Source organism: Arvicola amphibius, chromosome 7 (genome assembly GCF_903992535.2).
Source record: "Arvicola amphibius chromosome 7, mArvAmp1.2, whole genome shotgun sequence".
Taxonomy (NCBI): domain Eukaryota; kingdom Metazoa; phylum Chordata; class Mammalia; order Rodentia; family Cricetidae; genus Arvicola; species Arvicola amphibius.
Window position 1 is genome coordinate 106,071,587 of NC_052053.1, and position 13,641 is coordinate 106,085,227.

At 43.7% G+C, this 13,641-nt stretch overlaps 1 protein-coding gene across 2 annotated transcripts in view; it reads left to right on the plus strand.

The window, feature by feature from the left end:
* The window catches only part of Rtn1 (reticulon 1), a 208,261-nt gene that overhangs the window by 44,560 nt on the left and 150,060 nt on the right, over positions 1-13,641 (plus strand). The gene's annotated exons all lie outside the window — the stretch shown is intronic.

Genomic DNA, 13,641 nt, shown 5'->3' on the forward strand with positions numbered 1-13,641 from the left:
GCTGGACTAGTCTGGGAAGGAACCCATGGCAAGCCTTGACTAAATCTACTCTGTTGATTCTACTGAGCAGCCAAGGTTCAGGATCACAGCCTCCCTCACTCACCAAAAGCAGCTTTTTGCATATTAATTGCTGGAACAATTGCTGGCAAATAGCACCAGCTGAGACATGTTGAAACTCAAACCTGGCGTGTAACTGGCAACCAAGGCCAGCCTTTGCAGAGGGCACAGTGACATCCTTAACTCCCAGAAGTGCTGGCTGTCCCCATGCACACACAACTTTAAACAACACTGAAAAACTGTAGTGGCTGACTCGTTTCTGATATTCAACTTTTAAAAAAGATTTTATTTTTATTTTTAATTATGTGTCTCTGTGTGGGAATGTGCATGTGAGTACAGTGCCCATGGAGGCTGGAAGAGGGCATTGGATCCCACTGGAGCCAGGTTTACAGCCTGACATGGGAGCTAGGGATTCCAGCAACAGTAGCACATGATGCTGACCACTGGGCCATCTCTCCAGCCTTGATGTTCAGTTTTTAACTGTCTTACCGATCATGAATACTCCACACCAAAATCAACGAATCATTCATCTTTATCAATGGTAGGTATAGATTCATGTTTTAATAGACAAAAGAAACTACCCTAATTCTTGTGATCATATCTGATGAAATTACTTGCCTTTAGCTTTAGTTTAGCTCACGAAGAGATCAGATGTAAAGTGTCAACCCATTTCCCCACAATTTGCTTGTGTTTGTCTTACAATAACTATTGTCCATCTGTGGTTTCTTTCCCGTAAACTTTTAAAGCCGTATGCCTACAGCGTGAGCGTTAGATAAATAAATCTGGATAATTTGTCTGCCCATACCTTAACCACACACACACACACAGAGAGAGAGAGACAGAGAGAGAGAGAGAGAGAGAGAGAGAGAGAGAGAGAGAGAGAGAGAGAGAGAGAGACTGCGATGCCATACTGAAGGCTCACAGTAACTAAGGAGCTTCATTCTGCTTCCCCACAAACACCCCTACATTGTATGACAGATAACCACCAAAAATATTGACCAAATGAGGCAGTTGGGGCCAAGCCACATATCAGATCTTGTTGTCCTCTGAGACTTAGAGCCATCACTATCTTCATCAAGCAGCTGTGGCTGCCTGTGAGCGACCCTCAAGACTGAGCTTCCCTCATAGAAGAAGGCATAGGGAGGTTCATTAGTCTCACTGGGTAGTGCGGCCACTCCTTTTCACAGCTGCTTCCCAGCTGTATGTAATTCTGCCCATGTTGCATGTGTGTGTTCTCCTGATCTAGAAGTGTATGAAGAGGATAAGATAAAGTAGAATATAGGAGGCTGACTAAAGGGGGTGGGGTCCCCATCTATGCAGCTATGCTCGGAGGAGACATGGTGGTGTGGATGACTTGGGATCATCCACGCTTTCGTAACTCACACTCTGTGGGTAAACTCAATTAACTCATTGGTCAGCTAGGTTAGACTTGGGTGGAATCATACTTTAGTCTGTCGTTGGTGTCCTGTCTTGGGCAAGTAGGCATTCGTTGGTGGCTCCCCACAAATTAACAAAACAGATGTTAATAAAGTTCATTTATTTTTCAACAAAGTCTCGCCATGCCATTCTATGGTGCTTCCTCCAGCACTGTGGTGATTGTCTTGTGCGTTCTTTCTGGAGGAGGCTGGGCTACAGCTGAAATCCCAGGCTCCTGTTGTGAGAGAAGGGTTTGGATTTGGACTCCACCTGATCTTTCAGCCATACTTGGGGTCAGTCTGCGAGCGCACCACCCGTGACCCACCCATTTCCCTACACTATCACATTTCTCTGCTGTCACGACTGCATGTGCTTGCCCTATTCTTCACCTGACTGACAGAAGATTCTTCTCTGTATCTATCACTCTTGTTTGGGAATCTTTCTTGAGTGTCCCTCCTCAGTTATCGCACGATGCTCCTGTATACCTTAAGCATATTTTTATTGTTTCGGATGCCACATCTTTTTATATTTGTGTTTGTTTTGACTTCCCTAAAGGACGATGAAAAGGAATGCCAAGTGTTGGGAAGTCTGAGATTTTTTTTCCTGCTTGCCAGCTAACACATTAACCTGCGTGCAGGCAGAAGACAGGAGACTTCTGGGCCAGAGGCAGAGATTCACAGAACTGGCAGCATGAACTTGCTCTTCTATGGGTTCCCTGTGTATATATCTAGTGTTATAATCTAAGCTGAGTGGAGGATGTGCCATGCAGCTCAGGTGGATGCTGTACTCAGGATGGTTTTGAATCACAGCTAGGGAACAATAAGCTTCGGAAACCTCCCATCCTGTAAAGGGCTCCTAGCAGACCTGACCAGACTTTGCCGCAGAGGGACACATTATCCCTATCACCATCGGGAAGCAAACCTGCCTTTTGCCTGTTTGCTATATGAATATTCTTGCAAACAAAGGCATCAGTGGCTCAGAAGACCTGGGAAAATGCAGGAGGCACATGGGGAATCTTTTCCTGCTTTGGCAACCAACTCAAGGAATGCAGTGGGTATTCTGTATTTCTTGAAAAGTGATCGAAAACGGCTGGGAATATTTTAAAACTAATCTTTGAGAGGAAATTTAAGTGTGCTTATTTCAGAAATTTTCCCTTCAAAGTAATCAAGCGGAGACTACTTTCTCTTAATATATATTAAAAAAACAACCAAACCAAAAAAAAAAAAAAAAACAAAAAAGCAAAAAAAAAAAACTGCATCCCCTTGAAATGTGGTTACAACCCTATTGGCCCACAATTGAAGGCACTGACTCCTTCCCCAGAATCCACCTGCCATAAAATAGTCTGACAAAAATGGGTAAGGCCCCATGAGCCCCTCTCCCATAGGCAGCTGTGATTGGCTATTGACAAGTCCAGTCTTGTGCAGGCCCAGTGTCAGCGACAGCTGCAGGAAGTCCTGTTTGTAATGACTGTCAGGCCCCGGAGACAGCATTTCTGCCCCTTCTCCTACCTTACAGATTTCATGCTAAACACTGAAAACGAGTCTTTACCAGGAAGGACAATTAACAGATTCGCTAATTAAGTGTCTGTTTATCCCTACATCCCCGCAAGCCATTCATTTGTATAATTATGGCCTGTGCTTTGGCACAGCATACAACTTTAAGACATTTTTTTTTTTTTTTTAGTTTTCCCTGAACCTAACTCCCTGGTGTAAAATGCTTAGAAATTCCAGCATATATCTAGTGATGGAAACTCTTTTGTATTACAAATAAACCTAACCAATGTACCTTAGACTAAACCCCCCAGTTCAGGCAGAAACCCTTTAATTGTAATCCCCACTCCCTACCCCTCACCTGCCTCATGGGACCCGGTCCTCATTCTCTATGGACAAACGGCAGAGTGGCTGCTCCACTTGTCTCGGGAAACAACACATCCTTTTGTAACTGTAGCGATACACAGTTACAGCTCACAGGTCAAATGTCCCGCGCCCTCTAAACTCCATCCGGTCTCATCTAATGTCAAAGCTGGCCCACAAATCAGGGCTACTCCGCAAGACAGTGACGTGGAGAGAAGAGACCAGGTGGCTTTCATGTTGGCTCTGCTGTGGTGGCTTGTGTCTTTCCAAGAATTAAGGAGGGGGCGTGAGCAGGCAGAGGGCCCCAGTGGTTCTCTTAGGTGAGGGCATTAGATGTGAAAGCCTGTGGCTTTCCTGCAGGGCAGTGGTTGAAAGCTTTACAGCCGTGTTGGGACTTGTTGTCTGCCCCTCTCTCCAGGCCTCCAGTCAGGGGTTCGTCTGCTTCTCTAGAAGACATCACATCCACACCCTGCAGATCAACATTCCTTTAATGTTACTAAAATCTCCAGGCTCTTTAGGGCGACCTTCACCTTCAGGGCTGGATCCAAGGGGACCCTGGGTCCACTTTTCCCTGGCTATAAGAGAAGGTACTTCCCCCAAAACTTAGCTCTCCATTTGGTAGACACAAGTCACCGCACTGGCCACCTGCCCACATGCTGCCATACAATAGAATTTATACCTAGCTTGCCCAAGCTCTCCCAGAAGGCCCTCTGGTTGCCGTGACGTCATCCTGGCACCTTCCTGCACTGTTCAAGCCTCTTCAGCTTGAACACTTCTCTCACACTGAATGAGTGAGGGACAGAATGACAAACTCTTTTGCTTCGTTTTTGCCATTTCCTTTGGAATTTGGAATTATTCTATATTCTTTCGTTTTCAGCCTTTTGGAACCTCAGCCAGATCTGAAATAAAGAATCTCATTTTAAAAAAAAAAAATCAGCACCAAAAGGTAAAATGAAAAATATATCCCAATCTGTGATTCACATTTTCTTCCTGCTAGCTTATGATCATCAAACAATGATATCTTCCCTGATCAAGGCTAAGGAGAAAGATGCATAGGAATGAGAAGAGAAAGAAATATAATTTTATGGCCCATGTTTTACAACGTTATTAAACCAAATGTGTAATTATCTATGTCTATAATCCTTATCACCCATTGTGCACACTTCTGGCCCTACCTATGAAACCCCCACAAGTAGCACTGAATTCAATAGACAAAATGAAAGCCATTGTTCACCGTTCTCTTTCCTTTCTGAGTCTCCTTTGATTTAATTTGGGAAAGTCCCTAATTTTGTGGAAGCCGCAGTGTCTCCCTCAACGATAAAAAACTGGGAGCTTTCTGTCCTAGAAAATGTAATCAGTGATGAATAAAGACTTTTGTGGAAGAAAAAAAAATGAGAAGGCTCTTTGGTCTAATCTCTGTGGAGCAGTCGGGGGTTATGAGATGATGTAGATCTCCCCAGGAAGGTGGCACTGAGGTTCAACGTTAGTGAGCTCACTGCTGGTTTCAGTTCTAAGCTTGACTGTCCCTAATGCCTCCCTCTTAGGGCCTTGCGGGAGAGAGGTGGGCTGCAGGACCCATGTTGAGACCCAATGGGATGTTCAGAGGAAGGGACCTAGCCATACTGAACCAGGATCTCACCTGCTCTCTGGCTGGGAAGACTTTCACTTCCCCAATGTGCTTATTCCTAGGAACCCCATTTCTCTGGTAAAATCCACCAGGGAATGGATGTAAAGAAGAGAGAAGGCGGGAAGGTCTGTGGTTCTAGAGGTTTCACTGCGGAGATGAGGGGTACCATAAACAGACAGGGAGTCCAAGCGTCCCAGAGAAAAGTGACCCGCACGAGATGACAGCAGAGATGGTTTAGCAAGATCTTCCTGTGGAAGGGCCCTTGAAAGATATTTAACTATATCATCAGGTTGTTAAAGAACATCCCAGACACGGCAGAACAGCACAGAGCTTGTAAGATAAAACTGTGTTTAGCATATTTGAAAATCACCCCACAGAGATACTTCCTGTGGCCTCCCTGTTGCTTAGGATCTGGACCTGTTTGGGGCACGGATGTGTCCACAGTGCCAGCTGCAGCAGTCTGAGAAATCCACTCAGAAAACCCAGGCTTCGATGGCTTCGCCGCAGAAAAGAAGTGGAGCGGAGTTTTATCGAAAGGCGTCTTAAAATATACATTTCGAGCACTAAGGCTCCGAGAAAGAGAGATGCTCAGGAAAAAAGAATACTGGCTGGAGCGCACAGGCTCGGGCTCCTCTGAGAGAACAGTTCTTCGCTTTCATCATGCCACGAGGTTTAGGTAAAACATCTGGCTTTTATCTTCAAAGAATTGCTGAGAATCCTAAATGAGATGACAGGGTGGTTCTGAGAGGCACCTGGCAGAATGGTAATTAATATAAATCAGTAAATCATAAGGATTCAGGAAGGAAGTGTTAATTCCACCAACTGAGAAAAAGACCACAATCAGCGTTTAAAGCCAAATTTGAAGGAAGCTTTAATTAAATGCTGGCCAGGTGGATGAGCTCTGACAAGGTCTATACCCAGGTACCCAGGAAATGGCCCAGAACCAAGCATGGCAAGGGTTTAAGAAGGAAAATCCATAATTCATTGCATTTCCCACCAGGTCTAATCAGGGGCAAGTATACATCCTGACGTAGTTCCTGCCCACATAACTACTGCCCATGCGTGAACAAGAACATCCGGTGCAGACTGGTCAGACAAGCTTAGTTAGGGAAGTGAAAACACGTGACTTGTTATCTCCCATAAACAACAGCCTCCAGCACTTCAGAACCTCTCTGTTCTTAGGCTAGGGGCTAGCAAGCAGAGGCATTTTTGTTTCACGGATATCTTAGGCACAGAAATTAAAACTTAAAATGCCACTTTGGCTCTCACGGAAGGAGACCTCCACTGTGAACCAAGGTAACAGCTCTGTCTTTGAGTCCCAGGAAATGTCCACGGGAGGAATGGGGGCCAACTGCTACATTAACACAAAATATGTTAGGTGAGAGGAATATTGTCTTTATCTTGGCAACCTTCATAACAATTGCTCTTAATTGTGTGTGAATTCTTACATCTCAGCTTCTGAGAGACTTGAGCTGAACTCTATATTTGTTAACTGAACTCTTGCCGTTAATGGTCTCAGGCTCTAGATCTGAATTGTGGGCATTTCATCCTTGGGATCAGGTGTGCCTAGTAAATCTAACTTTCCTGTTCTTGGCATAATTAGAAGGGTACAGTGGGATTCCTGGTTCCATAGTGGTGGGGATTTTTTTCCAATGAATTATTTTATTCAAAGAGGCTATCATTGTACACATTTTTAATTTTTACCAAAACCCCTACAAAATTTCCCAAAGGGAAAGATATTAGTATTGGGAATAATTAAAAATGAAAGTAAAAAGTGTTTGGTTGAAAGCATCCCCTCAGTTCCCTAACACCCCTTTATACAAAAAGTCTGGATTGTTTGCCTGGGGGCTTCACCTCAACTCCTGGCATAAGCCCCCTCCCCTGAGAAGTTGCCTTAGTCAAAACTCCACCTCTGAGAAAGTCCGCCCAAATGGTGACCCCTCCCCAGGAAGGATCAAGACCACTCCCACAGGCTATTTAAACTGCCCCCCATAGAATGAACATGTGGTCTCCGGATTTTGTGTGGTTTCCCTTTCTCTCTCTTTTCCTCTTCATATTTTCCTGGGGTCTCCCAGGAGTATTGCATTAAACATGGGCATCTTTAATTCAGTTTGATTCGGTCTGATTGGAATTATTTGCATCAGCAGGGAGGTTTGGCACCTAAGAGAAAATACCTAGCATTTGGAGGTCCCAAGTGCTGGAGAAGTGTGGTCCACAATGTCAAAATGCTAGAACTTTATCGAGGAGCAGTGACCACCATGTGATCCACGCTAATTAAACTTTACATAGATTACATTGGTGGCTAGAAATTTGAATCTAGATCCATCAATATGGCCTTAAGGATTTCTACCAGTGTCTTTGCATTGGAAGGATCTAGGCAACCTTGCCTCCGATGGTAACCCATGGCAGTATTGTGATTCTGAGAAGGACTATGAGCATGGCATTGACTCCATGGCATCCATCCCACATCTGTAACCCCAGGCCAATCAAGAGAGAGACATGAGACAGACACTAATTGAGGGACATTGTCCATTGACTGGGGTATCATGAAACTGTGAAGCTTTTAAGAATAAAGAGAGTCTGAAGAAGCTATCATAGCCGATAGTTTGGACCTCCAGAACTCCCATGAAAATGCCAAGCGCGGTTGCAGTTGTGTGAGTCTGTAAAGGAGGGGGAGGCTGAGATGCAGGATTCCTGGAGCCCACTGGCCGAGTCTAGTCATTTGGTGAGACCAGGTTCAGTGGAAGAGTCTGCCTCAAAGGACAAGACAGAAAGTGACTGAGGAAGACATTGGACATCAATCTCTGAGCTCTACACGTACAGACACACGGGTGTGCACATATACCCCCCCCACACACATACATACACACACACCACTAAGTAAATGAAAAGTTATGGGTGTTAGTTCATAATATCGTGTCAATATTGATTCATTAATTGTAGAAAATTTGGCATAATGCAAGCTGTTAACATCAGGAAAAACCAGTCAGTTGTGTAGCTGTTTGATTGTTTTTTACAACTCAACAAACCAAAAACTGTTCTAAAGAGTTTGGGTAGAAGTTTATAAATAAAGCCCCTCGATTTAAAAGAAGAGCCTTAATCATACACAGACAGTTAAGCCTCGGACACCAGGGCCTCAGATTTCTGAATCTACAAGTAACAGGTAAAACTCCCCACTGCTCCTGACCTGGCTTCCTTAAGTGACAGGTAAGGCAGCTTAGGAAGAACAGAGCTAGTCAGAACCTAAAGCAATGGCTAAGGAATCCAAGCAGAAAGGATGTAAGTAGGTCATATTAATTCTTTTTTCTTAAATTTTAAAATTCACTTTACATGCCAACCACAATTCTCCCTCCCTCCCTTCCTCTCACTCCCCCACCTGCCTCCTCCCAACCCCCCCCCTGCCCCCATGCACTCCTCAGAAAGGGTAAGGCCTCCCATGGGAAGTCAACAAAGCCTGGTATTCACTGCTTGGTTTGTCTGAGTTTGTACTGAGTCCCAAGTTAGGGAGTGCCAGGTACCTCAGCCCCACTGAAGCATACAGGGATCAGACTCTCCAAAAAATGTTTCTTCTTAACTCGAATAATTCAGGCCATTGTGGATTTTGGTGGCCTGAATTATCTGTATCATTGCCCTAATTCTTCTCTTTGACTGTGAGAAACTGGCTTTTGAGGGAAGTAGGCCATTCATTCCCTGAGATACTAGCTCCCTTCTCAAGGGATGAAAATTTCCTTAACACTTTGGGAACCCTTTTACATGTGGATTGGATTATTGGCTAGAAAAGGCGTCTTCACGGAGCCCTCCCGGGGATAACTGCAAGGCACACAGCCCACTGTCTTGTGCAGGAGAGACAACCACTGTCTCTTTAACAGACAGCTCAGAGAGCTGGCCCAGCAGCTCCAGGGACTCTGGTTACAGGTGTTCCGGCTCCAACTGTGTTTAGTCACAGGGGAGGAAGCGACATCCTGTCTTCCTGATTTCATTTAGATAGCTGGCTATTTTCTGCTGGGTTTGTGCTTTTCTCTGAGAGCAAATGACATGTTTTGTTCATTGTTTTCACCGGGGGCATGGGGGATGGTTGCCTGGGCTCTTTTTGTTGAACAGTGAAAGCTGAGAAGTAAATGTCTCCTGTAAGTTACTACCCATTTCCCCTCTGTGTGTGAACTCGTTCTTTGTTAATGAGCTATTTATTACTTTTAGACAGGCAAAAAAGTGGTACCCAACCTGCCTCTGGCTTCGTAAGATTATCATGGAATTTTGGTTAGGGAGAAACAAAAACTTGTTACGGTAATCAGATTTTCTGCTACTACTAGCAGGCTTGATTTTGCTTTGGTTTTAAAGCAGGTACTGGGAAGTTAAGGCCCAAGAATCTCCCCTGGAAGTAGAATTCTTGCCCAACACAGAGGATTTCTCTGTAACTGTAGCCACTAGGGTGTTGAGAACTAAGGAAAATCTTTAACATGACATCTATGAGTATTAAATGCATCACTAGATACTCAATGCTGATCTACATCCAATAAAATATAAGCATCAGGTCCAAATAGAGCGTGTTAACAGCCAAAGCTTGGCTTAAAGTTTTTCATCAATCACGGAAACCAATGCAAATCCAGATAATCTCATAGCTGAGATCAGATCAAGGTGCAGATTTAGAGAAATCAAAATCACCTCCGAACAAAACCAAAGTTGTGTTCCTCTCTGCCAAAGCCTCATACAGTGGAGCGAAGGTTTGGGAGTGTTCAACATCAAACAAGGTTCTAGGTAATATAGCTGCTACTGACTATGCACCCTCTGCCCCCGCCAACAGCAGTGTCCTAGGTTCTGCCTCTGAAAAAGCCATACTTCTGTTCATAAAACCCATCTCAAAGTTTTGTTCCTTTACTTTGACCAATAAGTAACTGGAGTTGAAGGGGAAAAGTGAGCTCATTTTATAGGATAGCTGCGCCGGTTGCTTCACCAACTTCAAGTTGTCTGTAGCGTGTCCAGGCATCAGTGTGCAGACTGGAATGTGGGAACCTGGGTGGGTTGTGAGATCGTCCCTTGCAGAAGTACACTTGGGAAGTGGCTGTCAATGGGTCCGAGGGGTTTGCTAAGTTCTGTTTGACCACTAGTGCATTTGGTTTGGGAAGGCTTCCATTCATACATTCCCCACCAATTGCTATTTTCTCATGGAACAATATGAGAAAGACTGAAAACTATGTCACTTTCTCTAATATCAGCACAGACAATTTAATTTCATCATAGCCTACCCTGTAATAACATTGGATCTCTTCAGACCTAATATGTCATAAACTGGTTAAGATTATATTTCTAGGGAGGTGGCACAAACAAAAGAGTACTTGCCAGGCAAGCACAAGAACCCAGGCTTGGCTCTTCAGCTCCCACCCATGGCATGGGAGAATCCCAAGACCTCACTGTAGCCAACCTTGCTGATCTGGTAAGCTCAGGTTCAGTGAGAGACCCTGCCTCAAAAAATAAAGCAAGGAGTGATGGAGGAAGACATCTGTCATCGCCCTCCGGCCTCCACATACAAATGCACAGGCTCCTGCAGCAACAAGCACCACCCCTTGAAACATTCACATGCATGAATACATATGATGTTCCACTCCCACGCAAAATAAAGTATTCCCACTGCTCTGATACATCTATTGTGCCTTTGAAGGGTAAGAGCCCCATTCTTCTTCCTATTTGAGATAATTATTCTTTAGAATTCCTATTTGAGATAATTCTTATTTGAGATATTCTTTAGAATCTCTAAATCCCTTTAGATCTCTCTATCTCTCTCTCTATCATCTATCTATCTATCTATCTATCTATCTATCTATCTATCTATCTATCTATCTATCTATCTATCTATCTAAGTTGTTTTTTCGAGACAGGGTTTCTCTGTGTAGCTTTGGAGCCTGTACTGGAACTTACTCTGTAGACCAAGCTGGCCTCAAACTCACAGAGTGGCCTCTGCCTCTGGAGTGCTGGGATTAAAGGCCACCACCTGGCTTAAGATCTTTTATAATTAACCTCATTTTTGGCCATTTCTAGTGATCTTTCTTGGGTATATATGAATTTGTATTCTGAATTTCCATACTTTATCCGCCTCCTGGAAAACTCTGTAACTTCCATTACTCATAGGTGTAGGTTGCCACGGCCAGGATGGGCAGACAGGAGGCTTCTTTTGCCTCTATTTGTGCTGGATTTATACGTTTGGATTTTTTTTTTTTTTTTTTTTTTTTTTTTGGTTTTTCGAGACAGGGTTTCGTTTGGATTTTTTTTTTTTTTTACTTCTTTTTGGACTGAAAGATGGTGTTCCCTTGTCTGCTATGTAAGCCACCATGCTTCTTAGTTTTGCTCATGGAATTCAGTGACTCATTATCTGTTCTAAAGATGTTAGCCTTATCTTAATTCTCAACAATTTGATTGACGTATGGCTGAGTGAGTTCTTTGCTTTGTGTTTTTATTTGCTTTGGATACTTTCAAGCTACTGTCTTTTAAAGCACACTTCTTCTTTATTCTTGCTTTCTATTCTGTGTATCCACGTTGTTACGCTGTCCCATAGGATGGGATGTCATATTTGTTTGTCCCACCAGTGTTTGTCAGCATGGACAACTTCTGCTTCATTCACTGAATTCAATGAAGTTCACTGCTTCATTTTTCCATTGTGTCTCATAAGCTGATGAACTTGTTGAAGGGTTTTTGTTTTTAGTTATATGTATATGTGGATATATGTGTTAGGTATTTGGGTTCCCCAAGAAGGTTTGTCTGATCCTTGGGAGCTGGAGTTACAGGAGGTGGTAATCCACCTACTCCAGGGTTAGAAACTAAACTCAGGTCCTCTGCAAGAACAATACCTGCTCTTAGCTGCCTGGCTAGCTCTGCAGCCTTTTAAGCATCTTTGATTCCCATCATCTCCACTGAAGTGCCCTTAATGTTTTTCATCCTTCCGCTTAAACTTCCTGCTCAGCCTTTCCCACTAGATCGTTTGTCATGTTAATCATGATTCTTTTACTCTGACATCCCTGTTGCACTGAGTCTGTTTCTAACGGGAGCTTTAATCTCTTCTGCTTTATTTGCAACTACTTACAGTTGTGTTTTTCTTTTCTTTAAGTTTTAAATTAAGGTCAAACCTCATCTAGAGAAGAAATACAGAGAAAGAAGGAAATAGGAGTTCTGCCCAGAAATGAGTATGCTTCTTCTTCCAGTGTGAAGGGTTGAGCCAATCTTAGAGCTTGGGCTAAGTTTGGGTTCTGTTGTTTCTATGGTTACTGATTCACAAGCTGGCTTCGTGTTCTAAGAGTGGGTTGTTGTTGCCCTCTGACCTGTCGTCTTCTACCGGATAAAAGGTTTTTCTATCATTCCTGCCTTACTGTCAGCCTCCAGCAGGCTTTGCGTGTCTGTCCCATATCCCTCAGCTCTCTCTACCAGCAGAATTTCTCTTGCTTTTTACTTGGTACCGATTTGTGGGGGTGGATGTAAGATTCTTCTGTTCCAGCTTTAGCTGTAGTCAAGTCCTCCGTGCTTAGAATCTGAAGGGAACTCCTTTTTAATGTTCCTTCCTCTCTACCAAACTCTGCCTGGTGTTTCTGGCAGCCTAGGAGAAGTTAAGGACCCTCTCCTGCGAGCCCTCGGCACTGCCCTAGAGAGCAGAGCTGTGTTTGGATGCAGGATACTGATCCGGAATGCGCTTCCTCTCCCTGATTTCTGTATTTCCCACTCTATAGATTTTTCCTCTGACCAGGGGGAAGGAAGTGGGCTGCATTTCACACTGGTCACTCCCCATGCACCCCGGGAGTTCATTACTGGGCCACGAAAAGGCTTCCTCCACTCTTCTGTCTTTTTTCTAGGTCTTCCTTGTGAGCTCCCAGTAGGGGATCAGAATGTGAGCTTCCAGGATGCGAGCCAGCTTGTATTCACATTTGTTAAACCTCCAGACTTACCTGTTTGTGGTGGCTATCTCTTCCCCCATGCTCCGTCACAGATGAGCAGGCTCTTGTATATCTCACTCTCTTTGTGGGCTTTGGCTTTGAAATTCAATTTCCTTGGTTGCCTTATAACCTGGACTATCTCATGGTCTTGAGGAAATTTATGATTTTGTAGATGACCCAAATCTGTTTCGCTTAAATAGAAGCCATGTTCTCTCGATGATTCCACACCTTAAGAATTTTTCCTAGCAGGATTATTATGTATGAGTGAAATTTGATGAGTGTGGCTCATTTCAGAAAACGTGGTTTAATTCAGAATAACCATACCATGCTTGGCTTCTTTTCTAAATTCATTTGGAAAGAGTTTTATATTCTTTGCTTTCATCTGAAAGCCATGAAAAGATACTCGACTGTCTATTGAAAACACTCGCACGGTTAGGGTTGCATATGCATGCAGTCAAGACATAATTCACTTGCTTATAGTAGAGAGAAATTAATTCATACATTTTTAGAAAATCAAGTGTCCAATTGCTTGACAAATTTGAGAACTGTGAATGAGCTCAGCAGATATCTATCACCGGGGATAGAGGAGTAGTTCTATGGCATTATACCACAGCATTTTAATAGCTTCCCAGACTTTTCAAGTCCTCAGTAATTGAAATGTTTTCTCTGTGAATTTATCAACTTCACCGTTGTGGTAGATGGCACAGTACCATCCCCCAAAGAAATTTAAATCCTAATCCACGAAATCCATGAAACACATGGCAAAAAAGACTGT